The sequence below is a fragment of the Candoia aspera genome, chromosome 3 (assembly GCF_035149785.1).
Source record: "Candoia aspera isolate rCanAsp1 chromosome 3, rCanAsp1.hap2, whole genome shotgun sequence".
Taxonomy (NCBI): domain Eukaryota; kingdom Metazoa; phylum Chordata; class Lepidosauria; order Squamata; family Boidae; genus Candoia; species Candoia aspera.
This window is the reverse complement of record NC_086155.1, coordinates 195,734,629-195,753,293: the sequence shown is the minus strand read 5'-3', so window position 1 is coordinate 195,753,293 and position 18,665 is coordinate 195,734,629.

Below are 18,665 nucleotides of genomic sequence, written 5' to 3'. Positions count from 1 at the left end.
TAAGATTGGCTGAGCTCCCTCCCTCCTTCCTCCTTCCTCCTCTCCTCCCTCCCTCCCTCCCTCTTTTTCTTTTCCTTTTCCTTTTCCTTTCCCTTTCCCTTTCCTTTCCACTGCTCCTCCTGTGCTGCTTCCATCAAACAAGTCAAGGCTGGCTAAATGCTGCCACTTAGCTGGAAGGATTCCTTTTAACAGAGGTTACCCCTCAGTTGATAGATTGGAGCCACCTATAAGCCCTGCAAATAAATAAGCAAAATGGATCTCTTGCAGAAGGGCTTTGGAATTAGGGTGATGGTCGCATGAAATTAGCCAAAGGGTGATTATTCTGGAGTGCCTCATTGCTGCTATAGGCGAGGGCACACGGCTGAGCAGTCACCCAGTAGATGGGGTAAGCGGAACAAAAGATATTCAGCTTCCGGTTATAACATCTGGAACAAGGAGATCACCTCTCATGATCTGCATAGAATACAGGATGGAATGGATCCTGTGGAGGGAAAGGAAAGGAAAGGCTGGAAGCCATTCCTCAGCATTCAGCAGCTGAAATAACAGGAAGAGAAAGAGGGAGCAACGTGGACGTGTGATGGTGGGGCTCACCCAGGAGATCTCACACTGAGTGAGAGAAAATTTGAAGAGGGTGGTGCAACCTCTGGGGTTTGGGCACATAGCTGGATGCTATCCAAACTCACACCCACCCTGCTTGGACAAACTACCTGTTGGCTTGTCCAAACAAAGTGGAGAAGAAATTCCAAGCATGGTCTGGCAGGGCTTTTCCTTTGACTGAAGAAGCCCAGTGACTTCTGCAATCAAAGCTGGACTGCTGGTAGACCTCATTCCTGCTCTGCCTGGATGAGCTAGCCGGCAGCTTGTTCAGACAGAGTGGGAATGAGGATTGACAGGGCTTTGGCTTTGTATGGGCAAGGCTGATGGGCATCTGGCCTTTCCAAGTGAAGCCTGTAATGCTGGCTGGGGAATTCTGGGAGTTGAAGTCCACACAGCTTCAAGCGGCCAAGGCTGAGAAACACGGCTGTAGTGTATATCAATGGCTTCTACATGCAGAGCTGGATCACAGTCAGAATGTAGTCCTCTACCTAGACAAGCCAGGATTTTCTACCATTCTTCCTGTAAAAAGCAAATAGCGATCCAAAATAAATGTGGAATGAGGAATGAGAGTGGCTGTCTCAAAAAGTAAAACTCATATTTCAGGAATTATATAAATAAATCTGATCTAACTTACCCTTTCCATTAAAAATACTGTTTGAAATTTGATTGCTTTCTTGCTTATTGACAATAAACAGGATTTCTTTATAAAGTGGGAAGGTTCTGTAACAATTTTATTTGATACAGATTTTTAAAATGATTAATAAAAGGAAGTGATATCTTCATTTCTTGCTCATTGCTAACTGCAATGATATTACTAATTTTATTTATACCAAACTGGGCAGGCGTAAATAGAAAATCATCAATATTTATTTATTTATTTATTAATCAAATTTATCACCGCCCATCTCCCAAAAGGGACTCCAAACAACACGCTCTTTATGGCCTACAATCAGCTATTCAGAGACTAAAATCCAGGAAAATTTTCCTTAGATTGACGGAAGATTTTGATGAATTTAAAAGTAGAGTGGACCTACGGAAAGCTACAAAGAACCAACCAGGATGGAAACAGCAGAGGAGCTGGCCCCTGGGTCTGGCGAAAGTTGGGAAGTTTGGAAATCACTGAACAGACTGCGCATGGGCATAACAAGATCCAGAGATACTCTGAACAAATGGGGCTATCCAGTGGCCCCTGCCCTTTGTGACTGTGGAGACATGCAGACAACAACACATATGTACACTTGTCCTTTGTGCCCTGATCAATGCACATTTGAGGACCTCACGACAGCGTAACAGAACGCAATTAATGTTGCCAGTTTCTGGGCAAGATCTGTTTATCTTTTATATATTTTAACTTTTATATTTTACATTTTAAATTCTATGTTTTATAGTATGCCTTATTCTAACTGTGATGCTTCTGACACAAATAAATAAAAAAATAATTTTATTAATGGGGGAAAGGTGTCACACAAATTGTGTGACACAAAATGGTGCCAGAGACCATTCCAGGGGTCTCTGGCACCACAAAGTTTGAGAATGTTTGTGTGAAGCTTCGGTCAGATGCATCATACTATGGCTGCGTTTTCACATGGCATGCTAAGTTAAAACAAAAGAAGACATATTATGACTTACATGCAGGGTGAACCTAGCTGCTCTGACTAATAAACCATGGTTTATGGCTTAGAGTTATGAGTGAGTCTAGCCAATTGTGGCTTATTCAACTAATCATGGTTAAGAAAGTAATATTAGTACAAAATGTGAACCTGTTTGTGTCTGGGTTTGCACAACATGCTGCAGTAAAATATGGTTGCTTGGTGACTGTCCTGCAAACCAGGATTTATTCAGTAAACAACTGGATTTATTCAGTAAACCATGGATCTGTTAATCATAGGTTAACTTATGTATGATTATGGTTTGTTACTTAGCTCAAGTGTATGAAACTTACCTCCCTCCTTCCCTCCCTCCCTCATTTTGGTTTCTATCTAGAGAACATTGGAGATAAAGCGGATGCTGCTATAATCTTTAAACAAAATTTCATAGGCATTCAAACAGAATTTCAATTGCCAATTCATTTCCCCCCTTTCATCCACCACAGTTAAAATGATCTTGCAAGACTTTGGGATGATTGCAAACATCAGAAAAACAAATATCTTTCAATACCTGCTTTCTTCTCATAATAAAAAATGGCGCCAGGCATCAACTGATGAGGACTTGCAAAATGCTTTTCATTTCCTGCTCTTCTTAAAAGTTTCCTATTGTTGGGAAAAAAGTAGAAACCCCAAAGTAGTTGATGAGATTCCTGGTGAGTTCCAAGCTACCCCATGGCTTTACCCTACCTGAACCTAACTTAGATCCAGAAGTGAATAGCTGCTTCCTTATTCTGTTTCCATCCATAGCTTGTGAACTTGTGGAGATGAATCAAGCTGTACCAAAGGATTAGAGACCAAAATGTATGTATCCTGGTTTAGGAATTTTCTTGAACTCTGAAATGTATTGCTTTGTGCCTAAAATAAATATTTCAGCACTTTCCAAACCTTTTTATTAAATGTAATGAATTTTGAGAGAGACGTAAAGAAGCAAGGTTGACCTTTATTCCAGAATGCCATAATTAACCTTTAAAAAATGCTTTGCAAGATCAGATAAAAATTCCATTTAGACCTTAAATTCTGAATATTTTTTCCTCTTTTTAAGGGTTCTGGAGGGAGTGGTCTGAAGCAGGATGGAAATTGGAGTGTTTTGCTTCTTGAGGTTTAGTGCACCCATTTCCAAAGGTATTTTGTGATTTGGGACCAGAAATCACACTGTCAAAATTTGGTTATTGTGCTGCTGAATTTCCACTGTGTGATTTTGTTCCATTTTCAGGGTTTTGAAGGAGGCTTGGGTACATTTTATCTTGCAGCGGATTAGCAAGCCTATCAGGTTGGATTTCACTGTTGAAAATTAACCATTTTCTACTGAAAGTTGGGATGTGACCTTGGTGTGCTTTGGAGTGCCAAATAGGATGGGAGGGGCTTGTATGTGGCCTGCAGAACAGAGGTTGCCCACACTTGTTTTGATGTTTGGAGAGATTTTTGTTGTTGGAAATCCTTTCCTGTGGTCATCTCACCATCCTTTCCCCTCCCTAGATTCCTTACACCAGTGTTTCTCAATCTTGGCAACTTTAAGATGTGTGGGCTTCAACTCCCAGAATCCCCCAACCAGCCATGCTGGCTAGGGAATTCTGGGAGTTGAAGTCCACACAACTTAAAGCGGCCAAGGTTGAGAAACACGGCTCTACACACTTCAATTAAGTGTACGTTTTTCTGTGTATTGTCCCCAAACCTGTAAGTTCAGGTTTCTCAATTTGGTCAAGAATGCTGGGAATTTTCCAGAGATGGAGCAGTTAGGAATTGTTGGTAGGAAAAAAGAGGGATGCTTATCATTTAGAAAGAATGTGATTTATGCTGGCCAAAATTTGGTTCAGTTGAATGCGGCATTGGAGCTGCCCCTGTATCTCTGGACCTTCAACTTTTAATAAAAATCACTGTGATTTGCAAGAAGACATCCTGGCTCTCCTCTGTGTGGTTTTTATCTAACACTTGTTGACTGTAAATCAAGACTATGTGAACAACCACATTTGGGCAGAAATATTAAGGAAGGGAAAAAATTGAAAGGAAGACAAGCAGGCAGTGGAATTGTCTTGGCTTTGATAGGAACAAAGGACTATTTCTGGAATGTATTGTTATGCCAAGACCAACAGATCTCCTTAAAAATAGCTCTGGGCACATGTAGGTCTTTGCTGCATATTTCAGTTGAACTTCACATGCTTAATTTGGAGCTTAACGGTGGATGCCATTTTACATTTTATGCTATAAAAAATTGGTAGAATGTGTGGGTTTGTTTTGTGCAAGGCACATTTTTACCAGAGAGACAGGTGAATAGGGAGGGATGAGAATTTTATTTGTGTGGCTCTCTTGGAGGAGTACTGTATATTCCTTCCTAAAAGAGATAGAAGGCCCTTGGATTTTTATTTTAAACAATTGAAGATGGGGGAATGCTGCTTAAATCCATGGCTGGTCAGGGGGACTTCAGTCTGCCATCTCTGGGTGCTGGATTTGGAGGCTGCTCTGGAGTTCATGGATGGGGAAGAACAAGCTTCAACTCAACTCTGCTAAGACTAAGTGATCGTAGGTTCTGAGATCCTCCCAATATGGAGATTTCTCATCTTTTATCTCTGAATGAGGTTGCATTCTCCCAGAAAGAGTTGGTGCACAATTTGGGGTGGGGGTCCTCCTAGACTTGCAGCTTCTGCTCAAAGAGGATATTTGTAGAGGTTCACCTTGTGCACCAATTGCACCCATTGCTAAGTCAGAAGGCCTTCCTCATGGTAACTCATGCCTTAGTCACCTCCTGGTTGGATGAACACTTTGGAAAGTGAAGAAAACCACCAAAATATCTTGCAGGTCTGAAAGTACATCTCTCCTCCCATCTCCTTTACAGCCTGAGAACCTAGGGAGGGTCTCTTCTGAGCCTCTTACCCTGGCCAATTTCCAGCTGCAGGCTATGCTGTCTCTTATCTGACCATTCCCTTGGCAGCATCTCTTCACCCAGTCTCCCAAGGTCTTTCCCACATTCCATTACATATATTGCTCATCAAGAATGTTCCCTTTTCCCCTTAAAGACATGCCAGAAGGTGTTTTGTTCCTGGTATGTACAGCCAAGTTGGGCCCAGATGTTGTATTCTGCTTTTGTATTTAGGGGTTGCCTCTTTAAATATTTATTCCTTCCACATACCAAAGGAATGTGCACATAATGTCATAGTGAATTAAAGTCTCTTATTATATCTTCTCCACCCTTCTTAGTTATTTAAATCACCAGCTTAACAGTAAAATGATCACATAGGTCCAGAATTTCTCATAAGAAAAACTGTGAGCCATTCTCTGTTTTTTTTTCTTTGTTTTTCTATCTCTTACTCTCTCACACACACAAAGGAAAAGATTGACCAGAACCCCATTAAGGACAAACCAATTCTTTTCTAATTGTACAACTTCATAGAGAAAGTCCCAAGATCAGTGCCCAGTAGATAGGAACCAGCACATTGAAACTGTCTCTAATTGGGATTTTGTCAGATGATTGCCATGGTAGAGAATGCTAGCTTGGATGGACAAACAAACCAGGTTCACCTAGTGCCAATCCATATTATGGCTTCTTTGTATTTGGCATAATGCATGAACCCAACCTATTGTGACTAATTCAGCAGAGTGACTAAATCATGGCTTACTGCAATTTATAAATTCAGAGAGTGCTTTCATAGCATAATAAGTGACATTATAATAGAGTTCTTCTGTATACCACCTTCCTTATTAATATCAGAGACTGTCTCTTGCTTGCTCTTAATTAAGACACAAGATGCCCTGGTAACTACTCTTTTCTAGCAAGTTCTCATGATGTTGTCTTCATTTCATCCCCAGGCCATAGCTGGGATTTTTATTAGCTCTGAGGATTCATGCAGGAGCACCACATCTATCGCCCTGCCTGAGCAATTCTCCCCGGACCAGTCTCATGCAGCTGCAGTTCCTATATCTGCTTACACAACGTGCCACAGTTTATGTATTTGTCATATTTAGAACTTGTCTGTTCCAGATAAAACCAGCTATGGGCATTTAACAAGACAATATCAGCATTAAAATCTAGCAATTATAAAAATACACTTAAATCCATAAAATACAAGACCTAATCCATAAATAATAACCATATGAAATGATATAACATCATCGAACTACAAACACCATTCATAGAACCAGATTTGTAATGGGGGAAAGCTAAGCTCTTAAAAATAGGTTCTTGTCATGAGTACTGATGGCGAGCAGGAGGGGGCCTCGATCCAGGGGGGAAAACGCATGCATAGTACTGAGGAGTTAAGCAGCCATTCAAAGAGACACAGATCAGGCCCGCCTTAACCTCTGGGGTTTATCTGTCTGGGTTTTTCCCACGCTTCTTCAGTTTGTTAGGATTTTCTGTCTTATGTAGCAGTAATAAACACTAGAGACTTATTCCTCATCTCAGCGTGATTCCTGACTGTTAGGACAGTTCTAGCCTCTTCTTGGATCAGAGCAGAGGGGAATTAGCCTGCTTATGTCCCCCATGTCCATTCCAGCTTTGGCTGGACCAAGTGTCATAGCATACCATGTCTTATTGTGACATGACAAGAGTAAATTTGACAGTGGAATCAATGACCCAGAGTTCCTGATTCAATGGCCCCTTCCAATTCTCAGGTTCTATGGTTCTAAGCCCAGGACAGAACTTGCTGGTTTTATGGAATCTATGGTTGAGTGTGACAACTTTGGCACAGGAATGGCTAAATAGATCAAAGTCAGTGGGGAAAAAAATGCACTGAATTCCACAGCTCAACATGTCAAGCTTTATGGATGAAATATTTTGTAGCAACCTTGAACCACAAGGACCGAATGTGCTTGGAAATAAATCGCTAATAGGGAGTCTGTGGGTCTGTTTATTCTGTTCAGCATTTTTGACTAGATGCAGGATTGCAGTCTTTGTGTTTTGTTACTGGCCTGTTCCTATGGAAATAAATACTTGTTAGGTTTGGGACGTGTAAAATATAAATAACAGGAATTTGGGTTTTTTTTAAAATGCAGAAGCATTCAGTAACTGTTTCTCCCCACAAAAATGCTTAGGGCATGATGCATCAGATGATGAAAGATTGAAAGGAAATGACCAACATTTTCAGGCCTAAAATGGTAGTGCCACCTGTTTAACACCTTAAGCCGGAAATGTTTCAAGAAAATTAACTGCGTCTGATGTGGTATAAGAACAGGTTCCTGCGGACCTTCTTTTCTCTCCCTTTGGTGAAAATTTGGCTCCAATATTGACATTTAAAAATGGAACTTGTTAGAATTTGGATCTAGGACTGAATCAGTGGTGAAATAGATCCATAAAATATGTTGGGAGATTGAAGTAAAGCTATAATGAACAAAAGATACTTTGTGAACTAGTACCACGGGTTCCCCTCATGTTATCTGTATTACTATAGACCTGTATATTAACCTTACATGTGTATCTAAAAATCTGGTGTTTGTGTCATGAGGGGATTGATTTCATTCTCCTGTAATCACACAAGGTTGTCCCTGTTCAGCAATTGAGCTGACATTCTTTCCTAGCTCAGCAACTGTCTACTTAAAGCTACTACGAAGCTGCTTTATTTTTTGAGATGGTGCAGTTCAAAATGGGTGGGCCATTACCCCATTTGTGGAAACTCTTGCTATTCATTGCCTCCAGTCCCTGGGCTGTAGAAGGTCTTTCAAGGGGAAAAACAACTTGATGGTCTGACAGCTTTTCAGCTCCTCATCCCAATTGCAATTTTTGGGATTTTTTTGTAGCTAACCAAACTCACCATGAAGTAAGGAGGCAGATGGGGATGTGCACTAATTTATTTTGCTGCCCTGTAGTAGTGTGGAGTGGAGATAAACATTTTGTAGCTGTTGTTGCAGGACCTATGGCAGTTTAGAATAGGACAATGATTTTTCCTCCTTTTCTCTATTCTGTAGGGTTAACAGCCATGAAGACAGTTGCAGATCTTCTTGTTTTGAGGATTTGAGGGTTGATGTTTTATCTGGTTTTTAGTGTCTTGTAAGATGCCCAGAGTAATTTTAAACTGGGCAGCCATAGAAATGGAATAAACAAACAAATTTGTAGAGCAAAAACAGAAGTGAAAAACCATTTTTCCAGTATCAGAAAAACACTGCCTTTCTCCTATGACTTCTTTCCAGAAGAACTAAATCCTAATTAAAAATGGAAAGCCATGGCATTTATTGCCTCTTAATTGGGAACTACCAGCTAATATATGGGATTAATTAATTCCATATTGGAAGGCATGGAGCATAGGTCTAACAGTGCAGTCTTTTATATTTGCAAATGAACCCCAGAGAATCAGTGGATTGCTCTGGCTGCCCTGATTGTGTTGGGAAAGAGGCCAAGCAGGAGGTGGTTTTTCTAGGAAGAAGCAAGCAAGCCATGGCTTCTTCATAAGGACGGTTAGGTAGAGAAGTTAAAAGTCCTAATTCCATGAGGAATCCCAATTAAGATTGCTGTTTCCCATGGCTGATTAATGCTAAGAAACAGTGATCTCTTCAGTTTGATGGGAAAAGGTGGCAACATTATGCATGTGTGCAAAGATAGGCATTGTGTGGACCTGTGTATGTAGTCCATAATTTTCCACCCAGTACCACTAGTAGGGTAAAAGGTTGCTTACCTCTGGTGTATAAAACTGCCCTTCAGTCAAGGCCTATGCCAAAAATGAGCCCAAATCTTTTTGAATGTTCAGATCACTTCAAAAGTCCAGATCAAATTGCTCTGTCAATTTAAATGTTCAGATTGGATTGATTCCAAAATCTGATCCGGTTCAGACAAAAAAGGCTTCGATTTATGCATAACTAGATTGAATGGGATCCTTAGTTCCAATCTCATGCATCATGTCAAACTGATGCAACAAGATTTGTGAAGCCTGCTATTAGCCATTTCTAGAATGAGTATTTATTTATTTATCATATTTCTTTGTTGTTGTTGTTTATTCGTTTAGTCGCTTCCGACTCTTTGTGACTTCATGGACCAGCCCACGCCAGAGTTTCGTGTCGGTCGTCAACACCCCCAGCTCCCCCAGGGACGGGCCCATCACCTCTAGACTGTCATCCATCCACCTTGCCCTTGGTCGGCCCCTCTTCCTTTTGCCCTCCACTCTCCCTAGCATCAGCATCTTCTCCAGGGTGTCCTGTCTTCTCATTATGTGGCCAAAGTATTTCAGTTTTGCCTTTAATATCATTCCCTCAAGTGAGCAGTCTGGCTTTATTTCCTGGAGTGTGGACTGGTTTGATCTTCTTGCAGTCCAAGGCACTCAGAATTTTCCTCCAACACCACAGTTCCAAAGCATCGATCTTCCTTCTCTCAGCCTTCCTTATGGTCCAGCTCTCGCAGCCATATGTTACTACGGGGAACATCATTGCTTTAACTATGCGGACCTTTGTTGTCAGTGTGATGTCTCTGCTCTTAACTATTTTATCGAGATTTGTCATTGCTCCTCTCCCAAGGATTAAGCGTCTTCTGATTTCCTGACTGCAGTCAGCATCTGCAGTAATCTTCACACTGAGAAATACAAAGTCTTTCACTGCTTCTACATTTTCTCCCTCTATTTGCCAGTTATCAATCAAGCTGGTTGCCATAATCTTGGTTTTTTTCAGGTTTAGCTGCAAGCCAGCTTTTGCACTTTCTTCTTTCACCTTCATCATAAGGCTCCTCAGTTCCTCTTCACTTTCAGCCATCAAAGTGGTATCATCTGCATATCTGAGATTGTTAATGTTTCTTCCAGGGATTTTAACTCCAGCCTTGGATTCCTCAAGCCCAGCACGTCGCATGATGTGTTCTGCGTACAAGTTGAATAGGTAGGGTGAGAATATACAGCCCTGCCGTACTCCTTTCCCAATCTTAAACCAGTCCGTTGTTCCGTGGTCTGTTCTTACTGTTGCTACTTGTTCGTTATACAGATTCTTCAGGAGGCAGACAAGATGACTTGGTATCCCCATACCACTAAGAACTTGCCACAGTTTTTTATGGTCCACACAGTCAAAGGCTTTAGAATAGTCAATAAAACAGAAATAGATGTTTTTCTGGAACTCCCTGGCTTTTTCCATTATCCAGCGGATATTGGCAATTTGGTCCCTAGTTCCTCTGCCTTTTCTAAACCTAGCTTGTACATCTGGCAATTCTTGCTCCATGAATTGCTGAAGTCTACCTTGCAGGAATCTTGAGCCTTACCTTACTGGCATGTGAAATGAGTGCCAGATGTCATGAGTAAGGATGGCGAGCAGGGGGCTCCCTTCCAGACTGTTAAGTGCATGCGTAGCACTGAGGAATTGGTGAGCCATTCCAAGAGGCACAGATTGGGACCGCCTTAACCTGCGGGGTTTATATGGCTGGGTTTTCCCACGTTTGTTTAGTTTGTTAGGATTACTGTTATGTATTAGCAATAAAACATTAGAGACCAGTTCCATGTCTCAGAGCGTTTCCTGGGAGTCAGGACACCACTGTTCGATAGTTTGAACATTCTTTAGTGTTTCCCTTTTTTGGTATGGGGATATAAGTTGATTTTTTCCAATCTGATGGCCATTCTTGTGTTTTCCAAATTTGCTGGCATATAGCATGCATTACCTTGACAGCATCATCTCGCAAGATTTTGAACAGTTCAGCTGGGATGCCGTCGTCTCCTGCTGCCTTGTTATTAGCAATGCTTCTTAAGGCCCATTCAACCTCACTCTTCAGGATGTCTGGCTCTAGCTCACTGACCACCACCCGATATTGTTATCCTTCCTATACAGGTCTTCTGTATATTCTTGCCACCTTTTCTTGATCTCTTCTTCTTCTGTTAGGTCCTTGCCATCTTTGTTTTTGATCATACCCATTTTGGCCTGGAATTTACCTCCGATGTTTCTAATTTTCTGGAAGAGGTCTCTTGTCCTTCCTATTCTATTGTCTTCTTGCACTTCTGCGCATTGCTTGTTTAAAAGTAATTCCTTAATCATATTTCTATGACTGCCCATGTCCCCCACATGGGGGACCCTGTGTGGTTCATAATAAAAACAATTTAAAATTCAATAAAATCATAAATAATACCAGTCATCAATAAATATATAAAATACAGTCAAATCCAAATGATGGTAGATCTACCACCCATAAGGGGATAAGACCGGTCCCAGTAGGACTAGGGAACCAACCAGCCCCAAGAATGGCTCTTCCTCTCCCCACTCCAAGCCTGATAGCAGAACCAGGTCTTCAGCTGTTTTCTGAAGACCAGGAGGGAGGGGGCTAACCTCACTTCCGGGGGAAGGATGTTCCAAAGGGCGGGAGCTGCTGCAGAGAAGGCCCACCTCCTGGACCCCGGCAGATGGAATTCTCTTGCAGATGAGGTCCATAGCATGCCCTTTCTGCATGACCGCGTGGGATGGGTTGATGTAACAGGGATGAGACGGTCCCTTAGGTAGCCTGGCCCCCTGCCATGTAGTGCTTTAAAGGTGATAGCCAACACCTTGAATTGGACCCGGAAGCAAACTGGAACCCAACGCAGCTCATGGAGCAAAGGAGTTATATGTGCTGATCTTGAAGCACCCAAAATCACCCACGCGGCTGCATTTTGCACCAGCTGTAGCTTCTGAATACTCTTCAAGGGTAGCCCCATGTACAGCACATTACAGTAGTCTATATGGGAGATGACCAGGGCATAAGTGACCGTTCAAAGGGCCTCTCGCTCCAGGAAGGGGTGTAACTGGCATACAACATGAAGGAGTTGTGAGTCCAGAAGGACCCCCAAGTTACATACCGGGTCTGTCTGGGGCAGTGCAACCCCATCCAGAACTAAAGATGGCAAATTCCTAGGAGCCATTAACCCACATTAACCCACAGTATAAACAGTGAGGCAGGAATATTCGACAACTTTGTTCCAAACTAGAACTGTATGAAACAAAGAAGACTTAAGTTGATGACTTCTTGCCATAACAAAGGGCTGGACTTAAGAATGCTGTGATTCTATACATTCCAATATTGTTTTATGGGATCAGAAGAGTGCCAGCCATTTCACAGGGATAGGACTTAGCACCCGCTGCCACGATAAATAGCTCATGCAAAAGAAAACAGTCTTCTGATTTCAAAAATGAAAAGAAAAGCACACTCCTTGGCTGATGGTTGATACAACTTGGCTGTATTCTCAGTCAATTATAAATCAGAAACAGCAATAAAGAACCAAGTATTTTGCCTGGACAATGACAACAACACCCTGGTTGTTGGATACAGACAGGATGGTAAACAAAATAGACTTTCTGTTCCCACTGAATGCAGTAGTTCTAAAGTGCTAATGATCTTGAACCATGTTGTTTGAAATGAGCAATGTGTGTGCTAGTTCAGCCTTCCACAATCTGGTGCCTTCAGGATGCGTCAGCATTTAGCTCTTCAAATCCCCCATCAACACGGCCATTGTAAAGAAATTTGAAAATGCCTGAGAATGAGGGATCAAAACTGAAGACCCTTTTGGAGGGGAAGAAGATCTCAGGAAACTAAAAGACAGGTTTCAGGAGGTTATCAGGTATAGCCTGCATGCCAATTATTCTGTCCACAGTTACTGAAGTTCAGAAGTCATCTCCTTTTCAGGATTTGAGCAGCCTCCAGACACTTTTTGCAACCCTAAACCCCTCCCCAGGTACGTTACCAAAATCACAGCAAAAGAGCAATTTTAGGAAGCATGATTTATATGTATGCAAGGGTATGGGTATGTCTGTGTGTGCTTCCAAAATAGCTAAAATAAATAGTAAATTCCTGCTAGGCTTAACATTGCAATGTTGTTTTTAATCTACTGAAAATAAAAAAGACCAAACGTTTGGCCTTGTCTACTCAGAGGACATGACTGCATCACCAGCTTGACTCTTGGAGGCTTAAATAAATAAATAAATTGACTACCCCTGCCATAAAAGGTAGGTTTGGGGGGAAATCCAAGGAGGCAGACCATAAGGGTAAGTACAGTATAACCAAAAGACCACCTGTTGGCTAGCTATCATAGCTAGGCTTGCCAGCTCATGCAGTCATTATCTGTGGTCTATTTGAGTCTTTGGAGGGTGGCTGGTTTTTAAAAATTATGCCTAGCCCCAACCCCCGCATAACTTTAGTTTTTGTAATTATTATATAACACCAAAGTATAATAATGTTGGAGGAAAATTCTGAGAGTGCCTTGGACTGCAAGAAGATCAAACCAGTCCATACTCCAGGAAATAAAGCCAAACTGCTCACTTGAGGGAATGATATTAAAGGCAAAACTGAAATACTTTGGCCACATAATGAGAAGACAGGACACCCTGGAGAAGATGATGATGTTAGGGAGAGTGGAGGGCAGAAGGAAGAGGGGCTGACCAAGGGCAAGATGGATGGATGATATTCTAGAGGTGACAGACTCGTCCCTGGGGGAGCTGGGGGTGTCAACGACCGACAGGAAGCTCTGGCGTGGGCTGGTCCATGAAGTCACAAAGAGTCAGAAGCGACTGAACGAATAAACAACAACAAAGTATAATAAATAGTAAACACGATAATGCAACAGAGATTGTACAATCAAAGATTTAAAAGTATGGGAGAGAGGGAGACATGTCCTATCAATTTCTCAAGGGCAGGACTTCCCCATAATACTGTCAACAGCAGAAACCCCCAAGGCATCACTAAATAGCTGTAAGAACATTGTATTCAAACCATGCACATTTCTCTGAAATTCTTCTCTTTGAAAAAATTTCAGAAGTTTTATCTTTGATCAGAGTGAAGAAAACTGGTGGAGAAAAAAAAATGGGATATTTTTTTCCTGCAAGTAGAGACGTCCAACGCACTGCGATGTGGCTGTAGCAGCCGCCTGTGTCAATTGCCCCCAGAGTTGCCCCATGTTTGCTCTGAAAACCCTCATAGGACAGCCAGTAGGGTGGCAAGTCCCTCTAGAGATCATTTGCTGCAGGAGTGATGAAGCAGCTGCTTCTTCAAACAACGTATTAAAGTTGTCCTATTTCTTTTTGCCTAACGGTAGGGCCTGCATGTAAAGCCTTCAGGGAAGTCAAGCTGATTGGCCTCTCGTTTGCCTGCCACTCCCACTACGGTCGCTTGAAACGTCCAGTCTTCCCAGTTGCTTTCTACTTCCTATCCCAAGACCCCGCTCAGCACAGGGAAGTAAAAGGGAGCGGCTGATCTCCCACTAATTGGGCTGTGTAGAGCAACCATTATTTTGTTTCCACCAGATTTCAGGCTGCTTCTGCTCCAAGCACCCTTCCCAGCATGGCTGCCCATTTCTGTTCCCTTCCACAGCCGTCCTCTTTTTCCACTCCTTACAACAATGATGCTGTTTCTAATGTTCCACTTTAGACTTGATCCTCATAATGGCTGTGGCAACAGTCATCATGGACCAGCGCTGTTGCAGCTGAGCTGGGGTGGAGGACTGAAAGTGGGGTGTATGATGGGGTAGAGGCCTGGTAAGATGCCAGACATTGGCTATCCATGGAGTAATTCATCTCTAGATCTACTATCTGATCCTTCCCCTTCCCCTTCTCTTCTCTGGCTACTTCAGTAGAACGGATTTGCAGTTGTGCCTACTAAGTACCTACTAAGTTCCTAAATGTTAGGGATGCAAAGTCAACAAAGGAATTTGCCTCAGGCACTTCAGTGAAAATATTTTGATGTTCTGCAGAGCCACACAATAACTAGAAACTATTTTAAAGAAAAGATGTTCCAATCCAAACATGGATTATACTGTATACAAAGCATGATCACTTCTGTGGGCCTCTACTGGTGACCCCTCCCTATTGATTCATATATATTGTGAGTTTGCAGGAGCTAATCCTCACAGCTGTTCTAATAGTTGCTTTAGATTAGCCCAGTGTCTGTCCCTTAGTCTGGTCTATCTAATAGAGCTGACATTAACCATGATTTCTTGGATAAACCACATATAAGTTTTATATCAAGGGCCTTGAATTGCACCCAGAAGCCAAATGGCCACCAGTGCAGCTTGCGAAGCAGTGAAGACACATGGACATACCAAGGTATGCCCATTACAACCTATGCTGCTGCATTTTGGACCAGCTGTAGCTTCTGGATGGTCTTCAAGGGCAGCCTGTGTAGAGTGCATTGCAGTAGTTCTGTTGTGAGATGACTACGGCACAAGTCCTATATATTTGTCTCTATAGGGATGTCTCATTTAAAAGTAGAGTACTGGCTGGAATTCTTGTATTTAAACTTCAAGCTATTTCCTAATCAATCTTACGAAGCCAGCTGGGTGACCCTGGGCCAGTCACTTTCTTTCAGCCCTAGGAAGAAGGCAATGGCAAACCACTTCTGAAAAAGAAGTGGGAATGGGGAGTTCGTTCATATATGGAAGACTACTAGGAAATCCCAGGACTCTAGATTAGACTGGAAAAAAATCTCAGAAAACAGCAGTGACAAACCACTTCCGTATGGCTGCCCACAAAGCTACATGGCCATGGCCATGGCCATGTCATGACCAGGAGTGGAGCTCAATTCCAGGTACAGAATTTATTTATGTAAAACATTTATGTAGCTGCCCATCTTATATCGAACTCTGGGCAGTTCCCAACCATTCTTCACTGGTGGAACAGCTCTGCTCATAGAGAATTACAGCAGCATACCTGGGGTCTTCCATTTTTCATTGTGGCGTATGTTGGGGAGGTTTCCACTAAATCCTAACATCACTCACCAGTGGGTCACAATACTCTGTGTATCATAAATGCATCATTTTGATCCATGTTCTCATTCCATTTATTCTTAGCTGTCAAAAAAACTAGCTGGTTAGGGTTCTGAGTGTGCTTTCCCCCCTTTTTGCCTTTTTTGCAGAAGTTGATGATGCTACAGGCAACACATCAAAAGAAATAGTTGGAGAGATGCCGTGGAGAAAACCACAAGGGTCGTCCTAAAACATTTGAGTCTTTAGAACAGTCAATATTTTTTCAGATCCTAGCAATAGGAAATATTTCAATTCTTGCTATTTGACTTCGCTGGATTGTTTCTTCAAAACACTCCACCTTTCTCCCATCTGGTGCCAGCCATCTATGGTTGTAACTGTAACCAAGTTCAGCTAATAAGAACATGGCATTTATTCATCAGCATTCAAAGCCAGGGATTGAGAAGCTGGATCAAGACCAGCACCTACCTGAAGCACTGATATAATCAAGAGCACATTGGGGTCAGCCCCCACTAATCTGAAAACAGCAGTTGGATCTATTACTGGGTGGAATGTTTTATAACTTGGCAGCACCAGAGTCAAAATGTTGCACCAAGATAACCCATGTTCCACATGACATCAAGCCAAACTTTATGATTGGTTCCATAAAGAGATAACATAAGCGTATATCTGACTCCAGATGTTAAAGGACAGAGATGATGAGATTCCATCCGTGATGATAATATGATGAGTAACCTAGATATCTGATAAGGCTTGGAGTGGTATTTATAATCCAGTATTATTCCTTTGAACTCAAAATTGAAGATTAGCATTTCATATAGCACTACCAGATGTAGGTTGCAAAAATTCAGATGGCCACTTAGTGATAGGAAAGATACAGAAATCTTTAGCTCTTACCATCTAGTAAACATGTGGATTGGGCAGCCCTAATTTCATGCAATTTTAACCTTTGGCTTGCCAGCATACATGTGACTCAAGGAAGTAGGTCCAAGAGGAAGAGCATGCTCCGAGTCCCTTCAATTAAAGAATGTAATCTTATGGGACCTCAGAAGTGTACCTTTTCTGTCATAGGACCTACCCTTTGGACATCATATTCCCTGAAATGAGATTGGCCCCAACCTTGCTGGCTTTCTGTGAAGTGCTGAAGTCCTGGATGTGCTCAAGGGCCTGGGGGCTGGGCAGTTAGATGGCCTGTTGAGAGGTTTCTGTCTATTGCTCTGTTGGGTTCATTCTTGGTGACCACTGCTGGTTTTTTATTCTGCTAATATTACTTTTATTGTTTTAATGTGTGGTTAGCAGCCCAGAATCAGGTTTCATGAGATGGGCAGCCATATAAATTGATTAAACCAATCAATCGTTCATCTGCTTGCAAGCATCTCAGGAAGCATCTGCCTCTCTCCCTAAGCACACCCTTGAGGCAGTAAGTGAAATTTAGTGGACCAGGACTGGTTTTATGGCATACTTGCCTCCTGCCTCCTGTTACAGATGGGAAAAGCTATGGGATTCAGGAAGAACAGCGAAGAGCCACAGCATTTGCAGGTAAGGGACATGAAGTACAGTAGTGTTTATTTCTGGCTGCCAAAGGCTTTCCTTCAAGGGAGAACAGTCTTCAGCCAATTGTGTTCCATTTCGATCCTTCAGCTGGCAGACAGCAAATGTACGAGAATAGAAAGACCAATGCTTTCAAGTCTGGTGTTTTCATGGGTGAGCCATTCTTAAGGAACCGAATGTGGAAAGACAGCATGTATGCTTTAGCAACGCTTGGCTTTGATTATCTCTTCCTCAAGTGTGAATCTTTACAATCTTTAGAGCAGTGTTTCTCAACCTTGTGAACTTTAAGGTATGTGGAGTTGAAGTCCACACATCTTAAAGTTCACAAGGTTGAGAAACACTGCTTTAGAACTTTTAGGGCTGTGAACTGCTTTGAGTTCAATCTCCAAAAACAAATGTTTGTTTGCCTTTTCACTTCCAAGCACACAGACACCTCTTTTGGAGATTGAATTCAAAGTGTTGCACAGCAGTTCACCTCCTTGCCCTCTGTGCTCTATAAAAAGTAAAGATAAGACAACATCAAGTTTAGCCTGACTAGCAGTTATTGAATCCATGCTGTTTTCCTGGCAGTAATATGGAAATGGTACATTACTGCTGTCTTCTGGGAAGGGTAGCTTTTTAAAAATGACTTTCCAGTCTAGCTAAAGCCCTGGAATTCCTCTCCAAACGCTAAACAGGAGTGACTCTGTTTAACTTCTGAGACCAGCCAAGGATGACCACGTGCTCACTGTCCAACCCCCCCCCCCTTCTCTATGACATGGCATAAGGATAATAAAATGTCAGATAGTGTTAGAGCTCCATCTTTTGTTTGATGGTGGAGAAGCAGGTTCTGGGCTTCACAGCAACGTTTACAGATGGTGGTGGTTCTCACAATCCTCATATTTTGTATCTCATCTGGTCCCATCAGAGCATCATGGAGGGCTCACTGGCTGTGTATGGTTCCACCTGCTTTCCTATTAAAAATTAGAGCTAGGAAATGAACTTTCAGGCAATCGTCAAATTTTCTGCTGTTCTTTTAATGATACAAATGTCCAACCCTTTTCTGTCTTTTCAGTTTTGATATGATAAATGGTCCGTACATAAAATGTTAAGTGGAAGCTGCAGCTGGTGTAGAATGTGTTAGCATGGAGAGTCATGGGCTCCTGCTGATACACCCATGTAACACTCCTACTTGTGAATCACAGTCTCCCAATAGGTTTTTGGATGCAATTCAAGGTGCTGGTTGTCATTTATAAAGCTCTTGAGACCCTAGAGGGTCTCGCTATTT